Here is a 13,679-nt window from a genome sequence, read left to right as displayed (position 1 = left end):
TTTACTGATCCTCCCATTGGTTAAAAAAATAATTACCCAGCATGCATTGCAGGATGATCTGACATCCTTGTCTACTAAAGCTATGTATGCAGTATCAAGTTAGAACATGTTTTTGTATGATGTTGGTTAAGGATGCCTTGTGCACCATCTTAAAAGCTGCAGTAAGTTAGTTAGAAAATATATATTGGTTGGGTCGGTAAGTTAATCTACTCTTTTGTTTGGAAGTAAGAAGTAAAAAAGTGTCTTAAAAAACTGATAGTGAAACCGTTATTGTGAATGATCTCATAGATGGTTCAACCACATCGAGGCTCAGTCATTGGTTAAAAATAATTACCCAGCATGCATTGAGGGAAACTTTAAAATCGTATGAACCGTAAGTGTGACTAGTATGTGTGGGGGTCCCTTCCCTCCACGAATAGGGTGAGGAGGTTATACTTACCTGGCAGGCATGCGGGAGACCATGATCCATTGTACTCTGTTAATTACTAATTCACAATAGGCCTACGGAGGTTACTTCTTCTGGGTTTAATATAGAAATGGTGTAGTGTTTCAGCCAAAAACATTGAATTCATTTTCAGAAAATATGTTTCTTCACCAAACTCTTGTTAATATGGAGTTTGAGTATGTAGATATAGCATTGTATAGATAGCTTAGCACCTTTATGTATACATTTTTTAGGTAAAAGTAATACACAGAGAGAAGAAATATATACTACATGATACTGCAAGCAAAAAAAAAACCTAACAAACAGTGAGACACTATGATCCTCTGAGACGGTGAGTAAGAAGTAAAAAATAAAAAAATACCCAGCATGCATTGTGGTAACTTTTAAATACTTGCTTACTACAAGCTATTGCAATAAAAAAGATATAAATGTCTTATGCGGTAAGGTGGTTAGGGGTTTGTCTTGTGTCACATCTTAAAAGATGCAGTAAGTTAGTTAGAAAATATATATTGGCCGAGGTCAGTAAGTTAATCTACTCATTTGTTTAGAAGTAAGACACATAAAGTGTCTTAAAACAAAATGAAAGTGAAACAGTTACTGTGTAAGATCTCCAAAGATGGTTCAACCACATCGAGGCTCAGTCATTGGTTAAAAATAATTACCCAGCATGCACCAAGGTAAATTCTGAATACTTGCATTCTATGGCTGTATATGCAGTACTAAGTTAGAACATGTTTTTGTATGATGTTGTTCAGTGTTGTCTTGTGTCACATCTTAAAAGGTTTAGCTAAACTAAACTTTCAAAAAAAGTTTTTTATTTTTAAACCAGTGGTGAAAAGGTTAGAGGACTAGACCCATTTGCCAGCCTGTCTCCCTTTTGAAGTGTAACCTGAGTCCTGTCATTACATTAATCATATCAAGTTGTACTCCACTTGTAAAAAAAAAGTTATACATTTTTAATATGGTGATATTGTTAGGGTTGTCTTGTGTCACATTAAAGTTTAGCTACCATAAAAATACCATTTAAAATATAATTTTTGATTATTATTATTTTTTAAACCTGCAGTGAAAGGACTAGAAACTAGACAGTGGCACCAAACCTGTTAGACTTTCGATGTATCCTCTATCCTGATGTGTTAACATCTTTTAGAATCACATTCAAAGTGTTCAAACCTTTTTGTTAAAGGACTGTGTACTTTAGGGAATTAAAAGAGTAGCGAGTAAATGCAGCTTTAAACACAATACATAGGTTGTGTCAATGGTGCATTCTACTTGTTCACACTGTATAACACCCTGTGAGTGGGACATTTTCAATCAGCTATGTCACTAGGGGGGCCACTCCCATTGGCTAAAATAATTACCCAGCATGCACTGGGGGTATTTTTAAATACTTGTTTTTCTAAAGCTGTGTATGCAGTAAAAAAAAAGTTATAAATGTTTAACATGGTGATGTTGTTCAGTGTTGTCTTATCTCACATTAAGGTTTAGCTACCATTGCTTTAAAAAAAAAAGATTTTTATTTTAATCAAACCGTGTGTGAAAAGACTAGACTAAAGAACCACTTGCCAGCCTGTTACACTCTTAATGCACCTTGATTCCTTTGCATGTTCCCCAGTTTAACTACAAGGGAGTAAGGAATACTGTTAGAAAATAAAACCCTGCTACGGCATATGTTCTAAAGTCATTATAGGTATTAAAATTATTATACCCTTTAAGAATAATTTATAAAAGAGTGATTTTTCTAAAATAAGACTATAATATGCCCTAAGTCAATCAAAGTTACCTTTTAAACAACCACTTGAAGCCTGTAAATCTCAAGTGACATTGCAGCAGTCAATTACACGCAAACATTTGATCAAAGAATAACAATTCTTATTCTTTAAGAATAAAACAAAACAGAAACCCCACTAGCCTTTTTGAGTGTATTCAATTATCACTGTCTAGGTTACCCAACCACACCCCCCTACACCCCCCACTCCCTTCACCTTTCAATACACGTTATCCTGTCTGGGACACACCCACTCAGACACAGTAATTGAATTAACCCCCCTCCTACTTCCTCCCCTTCCCAGCAGGGGGCGCCAAACCCCCCTCCACTCCCCCCTCCACACAGCAGGGGGGGTCAGACATGTCCGGGCATGCTTGGGCACGCCCCCTAATGATGACGTCACTAAAAACAAAATGGCGGATGCTAACACAATTAGCATGTTAGCATGTTGTTAGCTTAGCATTTAGCTACCGAAGTGCCCATTACTACTACTGCCTCATCCAGGCTTATGCCCCATTCAGCATTCTGACAGCAGCCGGATTGAAACTACACCAGTACCTGGTGGTGGAACTCTTGATACTGCGGTAGAGCCCCTTGCCCGGTCGCGGTCGTTGTAGGGGGTTGAACAGTCTGTGACTTGGGTGGTGCTTGTCCTTGATGATGCGCTTGGCTTTGACCACGCACCGCTTTTTGTACAGTTCCTGGAGCGCTGGGAGCTTGATTCCCATTATCCGCTCTGCCGATCGCACTACTCGTTGTAGGCTGATCTTTTCTCGGGCAGTGCAGTTCCCGTACCAGGCCGTGACACAGCCTGTTAGGATGCCTTCGACAGAACTGTTGTAGTACAGCCTGAGGATGCGACGTCCTACTCCGAGCTTCTTCAGGCGGCGGAGCCAGTACAGTCGCTGCTGAGCCTTTTTCCTCACGTGTGTGGAGTGCGTCTCCCATTTGAGGTCCTCCTCGATGTGTACTCCGAGGAACTTGAACTCGCTGACCCTTTCCACTGCAGCACCGTCGATGAGGATGGGCGCATGGTCTCTCCGCGGCCTCCTGAAGTCCACGATCAGTTCTTTGGTCTTGTCGACGTTAAGAGAGAGGTTGTTCTCCCGGCACCAGCGTGCTAGTGATTTGATCTCCTCTCTGTAGTTAGACTCGTCGTTGTTGACGATTCGGCCTATCACTGTCGTGTCGTCCGCGTACTTTATGATGGTGTTGGAGACATGTGTGGCTATGCAGTCATACGTGTACAGGGAGTAGAGGAGGGGGCTCAGCACGCATCCCTGGGGTGCTCCGGTGTTGAGGGTCAGGGGGTCGGATGTGATGCTGCCCATTCTCACCACCTGATGTCGGTTGGACAAGAAGTCCTGTATCCAGTCGCACATGCTTGGGTGTAGCCCTAGGTCTCTGAGCTTTTTGTCAAGTATTGCTGGGACAATGGTGTTGAATGCTGAGCTGTAGTCCACGAACAGCATACGTACATATTTGTCCTTCAGCAGCTTGTTGTCCATGTGCGAGAGGACGGTGTGGAGAGCCATGGCAATAGCGTCGTCGGTGGATCTGTTTTTGCGGTATGCATACTGCCACGGATCCAGCGAGGCAGGTAGCGTGGAGCTGATGTATTCCCTCACCAGTTTCTCGAAACACTTGCTGACGATCGGGGTGAGAGCAACAGGTCTCCAGTCGTTCAGGCATGTCACTTTGGCCTTTTTGGGAATGGGCACAATGGTTGACATTTTGAACCCTGCAGGGACCACAGCCAGGGAGAGGGAGAGGTTAAAGATGTCAGCGAAGACACCCGCCAGCTGGTCTGCACATGTCTTAAAGGGATACTTCACTCTCGGGCCGGGGACACATTTAAAAAATATATTAAAAATAAATGAAAAAAGTTATGGAAAATTCATGGCCCCCTCACGACACGCAGTGTCCTACTAATGTGTGAGGGGGCCATGAATTTTCCATAACTTTTTTCATTTATTTTTAATATTTTTTTTAAATGTGTCCCCGGCCCGAGAGTGAAGTATCCCTTTAAGGACCCGGCCTGGAATCCCATCAGGTCCGGCTGCCTTGTGGATGTTGACCCGTGTGAAGGCTGTACGCACTTCTCTCTCCGAGATGGTTAGAGGGTTGTCCTCTGCTGGTGCTGCTGATGGCCCCGCTTGGCTGCCGCGGTTGGAGCTGATCTCAAACCGGCCGTAGAAAGTGTTCAGTTCGTTGGGGAGGCAGGCAGGCGGGTTCACCTCGCTTCTGGTTCTTGTTTTGCAGTCTGTCAAGGTGTGTACCGCCTGCCATGTGCTCCTGATGTCGCCATTGCTGAGTTTGTCTTGCATCTTTTTTGTGTAGGCCTTTTTCGCCTTCCTGATGGCGCTGTTTAGGGCCGCGCGCGTCGTGTTGCGCGTTTCCACGTCGCCAGATTTGAAACCAGCATCCCGTTCATGCAGATGTGCACGTACTCCGCTGTCCATCCATGGTTTCTGATTGGGATAGATCCGAACTGTCTTTTTTGGGACTATGTCATCTATGCACTTACTGATAAAGCCAGTGACTGAGTCTGAGAGTTCGTTGATGTTATTCCCAGCGGCGTTCTTAAACATCCCCCAGTCAGTCTGGTAGAAGCAGGATTGTAGCATAGCGTCTGTGTCCTCAGACCAGATTCGTATGACGTACTGTATGGGTCTGCATGACGCTGTAAACAGCCCCATAGAATCTCTCTCTCGAGTGTATGCTGCCAGAACTAACTCGCAGGCTACGTATAATTAATTTATTCTACCGAAAACGGCCGACATACAAGGTCACAACGCGTGGCGTTTGTGACCTTGTATGTCGGCTGTTTTCCACACAGTGACACAGTCGCAATGACAAAGTATAAATCAAACTTTAATGTGTTTGCAAGATTGAAGTCTAAATCCGCATGATTAATAATGGATTTGTAGCGCCTGCAAGGACACGCAAACAGACTCATTACTGATGTCAAACATAACAAACACCACAAACGCCACAGGGTCTCAATGTGTTTTTCTGCAGATAGAATGTGACGTCAAACAAACGCTCTTATTGCGTCTTTACAAGGTCGGAGAATTTTAATGCGGCGGTGAAACATCAGCAGGTTTAGACCGACGCTGCCTTCACAAGGTTAAGGAAAAGATGCTTAGTCGGGTACAACACCGGTCCCTAGAGACACATGTGTTTTTAACTCTTTGACTGCCAGGAATTCATTCATTTATTCATCCGTCTACCGTGCCCTTGCCAGCGAAAACTGCGTTTTACTGTACCTTGGAAAAATCATGGAATATTCTCCGTGACCTCACGTCCTCACGGAGAAGTAGCAGCGTCCTCTAGGAGAAGTAGGAGATCTACAAGCTCGAAACGCGCCGCTTCGCGCCGTGTTTCGAAGCTTGTAGATCTGCTACTTCAGATGCTTTTGTGTGACGCTGTAGTATGATCATGTAGGGCGTTCTTTTACGAAAAAATAACCCACAAAAGGTTAGAAAATGGGAGATAAGAGGTTTCTGTTGTTGGAAATTCAACAACGTTTTGAAAATAATGTTGGAATATATTTTGAACGGAAATGACAAACGGACGACGCCATTCCTGTGTGAACGACTTGAGTAACAGATCTCTGTAGCATTCAAAGATCCTGGCAGAAATGTCTGACCTGACCTGACCAGCCCCAGATACAGAGACCCGGGGGTCAGATGTCGACCACTTAAACACCAGCAGCCGTATCGTGGGGAAAGCTTTCGTTGGAAAATAGCAGATCGACAACAGCTTGTCGATCTGCTATTTTCAGCGAAAGCTTTCTCCAAATGAAGCAACATTGTTGTTGTTCCGTCTTTTGAGTCGGAAGCGGAGGTATTCACACAGAGCTGAATGGACGTCTGTACAAAAGTCAAGGTGTCTCAGATGAGTCAGATATGCACGCTGTTGTGCCTCCAACGGCTCCCTGCTGATGCTCGCCCATCTCTCCTCCAACGTGTTTCGTACACGCACGCAGCGGTGTAAAGTAACTAAGTACATTTACTCAAGTACTGTACTTCAGTACAATTTTGAGATATATTTTTTACTTTACTGGAGGATTTCCAATTTTCAATACTTTAACTTCTACTCCACTACATCTCAGAGGCAAATATTGCCCTTTTACTTCATTACAATTATTCGAAAACTTTAAAATAGCCGATCTACAAGCTCACAACGGGTCACATTGTCACAACGGTTCCTCCACTATACCCCAACACCTTCACCTCTTCATACTGTTTTCCTCATTCACGCATCCCTGAACACATGCATTCAATGTATTTATGCCTGTTACATTATGGCGTAGACATTACAGGCACATGATATTATGCATAGGAAATTATATATTTAAATCAAATGGTGTGCGTAGCACAGAATGACGTGTTAATGTTGACACAAAACGTCAATATCAATTTAAAACTCAACAATTAGGCTACTTTTCTTTGAAATGACAAATTAAACTGTTTTGAAATGACAAGCACACAAAGCACTTGATATAATATATAGAAGGACGACCTAGAGAGACTTGTGTTTTCTTGCTGGACATGCGTTTGTCGCAGCTACTTGCTTTCCCCTCTTCTTCCTGGCCGTACCGGCATTGAATCTTTTAGCGGAACGCCGTGCTGGCCCGTTCCAACCCGCTTTCACCCCTGCTCTCATGTTGGTTCCTCCATCGTACCACCGTTACCAGGCAGACTAGATTAGAACGAACACCCAACTTCCCAGAGTCTGTTCCAGTCGTCTTAGACCCCCCCCCCCCTCTCTCTCTCTCTCTCTCTCTCTCTCTCTCTCTCAATCCCCTTTCACCTCATTTCACTGCTGATCGGTGTCCCCTGGAAACACTTCATGAAAATCCAGAGAAGGGGTGGGTGTGTGTGTGTGTGTGTGTGTGTGTGTGTGTGTGTGTGTGTGTGTGTGTGTGTGTGTGTGTGTGTGTGTGTGTGTGTGTGTGTGTGTGTGTGTGTGTGTGTGTGTGTGTGGGGGGGGGGTGCGTACATCAAAATGGTACTTAAGAACAGTACTTGAGTAAATGTACTTGGTTACTTTCCATCACTGCCGTTAACAGAGTTTTGTCACAGTGACAGGAAGTGATGGTTTCAGTCACAACTGGGCCACAGCAGTGTTGCCAGATTCTGAGAGAGAAATAAGAAACCAGGTCTATGAAAACGAGCCCAAAAGAAGTGGCCACATGAGCACTTTAAACCTATACTTACAGCGGCTATTTGAAAATAGCCGATCTACAAGTTCACAACGCAACAGTAGATTTACTATTTTCAAAAGAATGTGGAATATTTCTGAAACATTTTAACACAAATCTGGTACGGGGGTCCCTGTCACAAAATCATTTTCAGATGGGGGAGTCCGTGGACAAATACATATTAATTTGGGGGTCCTTGACATGAAAATGTTTGAGAACCACTGGTTTAAACAACATTAAGAAGAAAGCCCAGAATAAGAAACTACACTTCAAAAACAAGCCCCAAAAAAAAACTCAACCCGCCACTACCAATATTGTATAGCGACTTTACAGAAAAACAAGCCCAAAGTCGCTTATAATAAGCAGACATGGCAACACTGTCAGCAGCACATGAACATTCAATGTGGAGCACAGCTCCCTAAAGCCATGTGACTGACAGACAGACAGACAGACAGACAGACAGACAGACAGACAGACAGACATGTCCAGAGTCCGGCCCGGCGGGGGCTAATCGTGGCACGAGGGCAGATTTTATATGGCTTACGGCTTCTTTCCTAAAATGTATTATTTATGGTGGTAACCGGAACACTCGTCCCTCAAAACACACTCGCCCAGCGGTTCTTGTATTCTTGTATTTGTTTTACTGAGGTTAAGGTTAGGAATAAGGTTAGGGTTTAGGCATAGTTTTACCGAGGTTAAGTTTAGTCGTTTCTAAACGTAACCTCAATAAAACGGCGCCAAAACCTAACCTTATATACCTGAACTTGCATTCATAATAATTTGCCAATAATTTGATGACCGGCAGCGGTTCCGGTAGGAGACACAAAGAGTCTCCTACCGGAACCGCTGCCTACCGGTCCGCTGATCATCAAATTATTGTCTTAGGAATGCGACAAAAAAATATTTAAAAAAAGAATTCAAGTCCCCATGTGGTGACTAATAGATAGAGAAAAAGTCATTTTGGGGGTGAACTATCCCTTTAACCTCAGTCAAACAATGCCTAACCCAAAACGTATTTCTAACCTTATCCTCAGTAAAACAAATACAAGAATACAAGAACTGCTGGTCCGGGGGAAAAAAAGGCGAGCGTGTTTTGGGGCGAGCCTTCCGGTTACCCCTGCAGCCTCTGAGAGACCTGTTTTTAGTTTTTAGCTTCCTCTCTACTTCTCTCCTCTTCTCTCTTATCTTCCAATCCATGACCCAGATAGTAGGAGGCTGTAAATAAACTTCTCTTTGAGGGGAGCTGACACTCTGGAAATAGACGTTTGAAGCACAACCTGCCGTCCCTGCATGAACACAAACATGTTGTGTTTATTCAGTGCTTCTTCAGTGGATCGTTGGGTGGTTGAGGAGGTTATTTACACTATAAGGTTCTATATAGCACCATTTAACAAAGGTGCTACAGTACCTTTGTTGAATGGTGCTTTATGGCAGAGGTTCTCAAACGTTTTTTTTTTGGCTTCATACACCTAATTAGCACCAAACGATGTTCCCCTCCTATGATTATGAGCCAAAGAAACAAGCTGACCCCCTTTCAAACCACACTGTGGGCCTCATCTTCACCCTGACAACCTGACCTGTATCAGTGGTGGAAAGTAACTAAGTACATTCTCTGTCACTCTCTGTCACTCTGTCACAAATCTCTCTCTCTCTCTCTCTCTCTGTCTCTGTCTCTGTCTCTGTATCTCTCTGTCTCTCTCTGTCTCTCTCTGTCTCTGTCTCTCTGTCTCTGTCTCTGTCTCTGTATCTCTCTGTCTCTCTGTCTCTCTGTCTCTCTGTCTCTCTGTCTCTGTCTCTGTCTCTGTATCTCTCTGTCTCTCTCTGTCTCTGTCTCTGTCTCTGTCTCTGTCTCTGTCTCTGTCTCTCTGTCTCTCTGTCTCTCTGTCTCTCTGTCTCTCTGTCTCTCTCTCTCTCTCTCTCTCTCTCTCTCTCTCTCTCTCTCTCTCTCTCTCTCTCTCTCTCTCTCTCTCTCCCCCTCCCTCTCTCCCTGGGTTTCATTAAGATGAAGCATCAACAGATGAAGTGTTCCTCTCTTCTCCCACACTCTGCCTTGTTATTATGCTCATCCATCCATCCATCCATCCATCCATTCCAGACTGTGTGTTATAGATAGAGCAGATGCAGGTCATTATGTTTGGTAGAAGGAAACCTCTTTATCTTGTGTGTGGGTGAGATGGAGGTGCAACTCTATGAAAAACAGTGGTGGACGCTTTTTTCATTATTTATTTTTTTGTGATGAAAAAATTAATAAGCTGTGTTCCAATGGATCCAATGTAGTTATTCAGTCAGGTTTGTCCCCCCTGTACCACACCCTCTGTTTGTAAAGTAACGTGTGGCACCAATCAATCAATCACCCACAGTAATCATCATTACCCATTACCTAAATAAACCATTACCCCTCACCTGAACTGGACATGTTCATACTGACTTAAAGTCACCTCAATCAGATACAATAACATGCATAATTCAAGCAGATAAATATAACAATATAATGTGCATTTGGCACAGGGTGACTGGGGAGGTACCCTCCATTGTGTGTGTGTGTGTGTGTGTGTGTGTGTGTGTGTGTGTGTGTGTGTGTGTGTGTGTGTGTGTGTGTGTGTGTGTGTGTGTGTGTGTGTGTGTGTGTGTGTGTGTGTGTGTGTGTGTGTGTGTGTGTGTGTGTGTGTGGTTCTTCCTCCAGGGTGACTGGGGAGGCCAGAGGACCCTCCAGTCACCCTGTGTGTGTTTGGTTCTTCATCCAGGGTGACTGGGGAGGCCAGAGGACCCTCCAGTCAACCTGTGTATATGTGGTTCATCCTCCAGGGTGACTGGGGAGGCCAGAGGACGCTGCAGAGGAAGTGGACGTCCTTCCTGAAGGCCAGGATGGTGTGCTCCGTGCCGGACTATGAGATCCACCTGAACATCCTGCGCAGTGTGTTCGTTCTGCCGGGCGGAGCGGGAGGACGAGACGCACGCCAAAGCACCTTCTACGGCGTCTTCGGCCTGGAATGGTAAGAACATAGCGCCCCCTAGTGGTGGACAATAGTACCAAGTACATTATACTGGAGTACTCTGTACTCGAGTAAACCCAGTGAGCCATATAGTCGGCTATGAGACGTCCGTCTAAAACTGTGTTATAACTTGGACCTTTTTTTCAACGGCTAGGCTTAGCCTAGACCATTGGCTCTCAAAGTGGGGTCTGGGGACCACCAGGGGTCCTTTGGGGGGTTCCAGGGGGTCCCCAGCTAAATGTGTTAATATAGCGTCACAATAATTGTTCCTAGCGGGTGCCGCGCTATGAGCTTGTAGATCTGCTATTTTTTTTTTATTGTGAAAGTTTGTGCAAACCTTTTTGAACATATATTTTTTAAAGTGAATATTTTTAACTCCAAACCTTTGCTTCTGGGGGTCCCTGGAACACAATATTTTGAGAAGGGGGGGTCCACGGCCAAATACATATCATTTTGGGGGTCCTTGACATGAAAACGTTTGAGAACCACTGGCCTAGACGTTGATTAGCTGTTTTTTTAATCGTCTACATATAGACCGTCTATATATAGCCGATGAAATTATGTTGTTTCAACTTATAGGCTAAGTCTAGCCGTTGAATAAACTTTAACTTTTAGACCAGTTATTACCAGGTTTTAGCCCAGCCGTTAAGACGTATTTTAGATGTCTAATAGCCCAAATAATGCTCAGTGGGAATGTGTTGTCTGTGGGAATCTATACTTTACTTGATTATTATGTTTCTGTGGAATCTTCACTTCATGTTTTTTTTTGTGTACGACCGTTCTCTTCATACAATTTGTTCAGTGCTTCTTCTTTCTCCCCCCTTCCCTTACTAACCCCCCCCTCCCACCCTTCCCAAGGTCCTTCCACAGGTAGGCACATAATAATCATAATACTAATATAGTAATAATAAGGACAATAATAGTAATCCACCTTCAAGGATTAAGGAGAAGAAAAAAATATATTTATATTTCTAAACTATAAAAGAAAATATAAATAAATAAATAAGTCAAATTCTTGACTCCACTACATTTCTAGGAAGAAGAATTGATTGTATTAACCAGTTAAGCTCTTTTAAAAAAAAAGGGGGGAAATAGCTGACCTACAGGATCACAACGTGTCAGATCCGTAGACCTTGAATAATATGGACATCGTCACGCCATTGGTTTCTACAGACCGTAAGTGAAGCCTAGTTTGCAGCGATTTCAAATCTACCATCTTTCTATATCCGGTTGATATCCGTTTCCGAAATGTCGCCGGAAATTAACGCTATTGGCCGAAACCGCAGCGAGGGCGGGTCTTCACTTGGTAGAACCAGTAGAAACCCTAGAAACATACCCTATACTTTATCATTATTATCATTATTATTCATTTTAAAATGAATGGGACCATAATTTACCAAAACGCATATCATGATGATTGAAAGAAGACTTTAAACTAGCGACTGGAAGCATATAGTATTTACGACAATCTTTATTAAGGTAATACAATAAAGTGCAACGTTTGGCCAAAAACCCATCCGCTTGAATGGAGCCTAATTGCTTCTGCAACCAGCAGTGGTGAAACGGCGAGACTACAGGCCATTCATAATCTGCAGTGGTGGAAAGTAACTAAGTACATTTACTTAAGTACTGTACTTAAGTACAATTTTGAGGTGTTTGTACTTTACTTGAGTATTTCCAATTTCCAATACTTTTACTTCTACTCCACTACATCTCAGAGGCAAATAGTGTACTTTTACTCCACTACAATTATTTGAGAACATTAGTTACTAGTTACTTTTCAGATATAAATTATGATATTATGAAACATACATTAACCCCTTTAAACCTATTTTATACATACATACATTTGAAAATAGCCGATCTACAAGCTCACAACGCGTCGCATTGCGACGCATTGTGAGCTTGTAGATCTGCTATTTTCAAATATTTAGTACTTTTACTTTTGGTACTTTAAGTACATTTTGATGCCAATACTTTTGTACTTTTACTCAAGTAAATTTTTTATTCTGGACTTTTACTTGTAAGGGCGCGCTCCCACCAAGAGTTGGCTGGCCGCTGTTTGCAGAATCTGCCAATGCATTGTCAATGCAAATGCGTTGATTCACGCAAGAGCAGATTTTTCCGCTAGTCGCGCAGACCTTGCGTTTATCTGCTCTCCGCGACTAAGCATAAAACTGCTGGAGGCAGGCGCTGATTTTCTCCCTCTGTCCAATCGGGTGAGTCGAAGGCGGACCGTCTCAAGACTCAGGAAGCAACATGGTGCTCAAGGCAGCAGGCACCATAGATATGGCAGGCACAGGCGGTGCTCCTCCTATATAGCCTCAATTTATAATCTAGACCCTTGGTCGGATCACGTGTTATGAGCTTGTAGATCGGCTATTAAAAAGAAAATGACTTCTTTATTGTTTTGTAAAATGTCTAAACTTCAATACAGCAATGCACTGATACAATAAAGGAATTGTACTTTGTTCATAATGGTATGTAAGAATGTTTTTAAAAGCAAGTACTAGTCTTCGCCCGGATTTGAACCCGGTTTACTGCACAAGTGCTGAAATGTTTTACCACTGAGCTAATAGAGCATGCCTGCTTGCTCAGGGGAAAAAAATATATTTTGAAAATTCGTGTCAAACCAGAAACAGGATGGCGTCAAAGATCATGTCTCACCTAGACACAATATCTAAATGTCTCAATAGAAGAGCAGGGAGACCTAATACAACCACCCCAATTGTATAAGTTATATTGTATCATTACGCGGCTTGGTTGAATGCTTGATTCTGATTGGTCAATCGCTGAATTCAGCGGTGTGTTATTTCTGGAAAATGACCGCTGAGCTCTATAACAGACCGCTGTCTAATCAAAGACTCGGAGCACCTGCTCATGATATCAACCTGTCTAATCAAAGACTCGGAGCACCTGCTCATGATATCAACCTGTCTAATCAAAGACTCAGAGCACCTGCTCATATCAACCTGTCTAATCAAAGACTCAGAGCACCTGCTCATATCAACCTGTCTAATCAAAGACTCAGAGCACCTGCTCATATCAACCTGTCTAATCAAAGACTCAGAGCACCTGCTCATATCAACCTGTCTAATCCAAGACTCAGAGCACCTGCTCATATCAACCTGTCTAATCCAAGACTCAGAGCACCTGCTCATATCAACCTGTGCTGCTTGAATTTGATGCTGTATCCAACATGTAAACAAACCCACCGTATCATTTACAACTATACGTTGCTCTCAAGAATGTTTTTGAAAACAT

At 43.1% G+C, this 13,679-nt stretch overlaps 1 protein-coding gene and 1 pseudogene across 2 annotated transcripts in view; one reads left to right on the top strand and one right to left on the bottom strand.

The window, feature by feature from the left end:
• LOC308105203 (uncharacterized protein) overlaps positions 1-13,679 on the bottom strand; it is a gene marked incomplete at its 3' end in the record, with an annotated part of 438,556 nt that overhangs the window by 194,478 nt on the left and 230,399 nt on the right. The gene's annotated exons all lie outside the window — the stretch shown is intronic.
• Positions 1-13,679, top strand: part of LOC308104377 (semaphorin-4G-like) — a 71,776-nt pseudogene that overhangs the window by 29,898 nt on the left and 28,199 nt on the right. The window contains exon 8 of the transcript in view: positions 10,228-10,415. The product of the transcript in view is annotated as a semaphorin-4G-like (transcript). The remainder of the gene's footprint in view (positions 1-10,227; positions 10,416-13,679) is intronic.

Source organism: Gymnoscopelus braueri (assembly GCF_963280865.1).
Source record: "Gymnoscopelus braueri genome assembly, chromosome: 17".
In the NCBI taxonomy this organism is placed as follows: domain Eukaryota; kingdom Metazoa; phylum Chordata; class Actinopteri; order Myctophiformes; family Myctophidae; genus Gymnoscopelus; species Gymnoscopelus braueri.
This window is presented reverse-complemented; position numbering and strand designations above follow the sequence as displayed.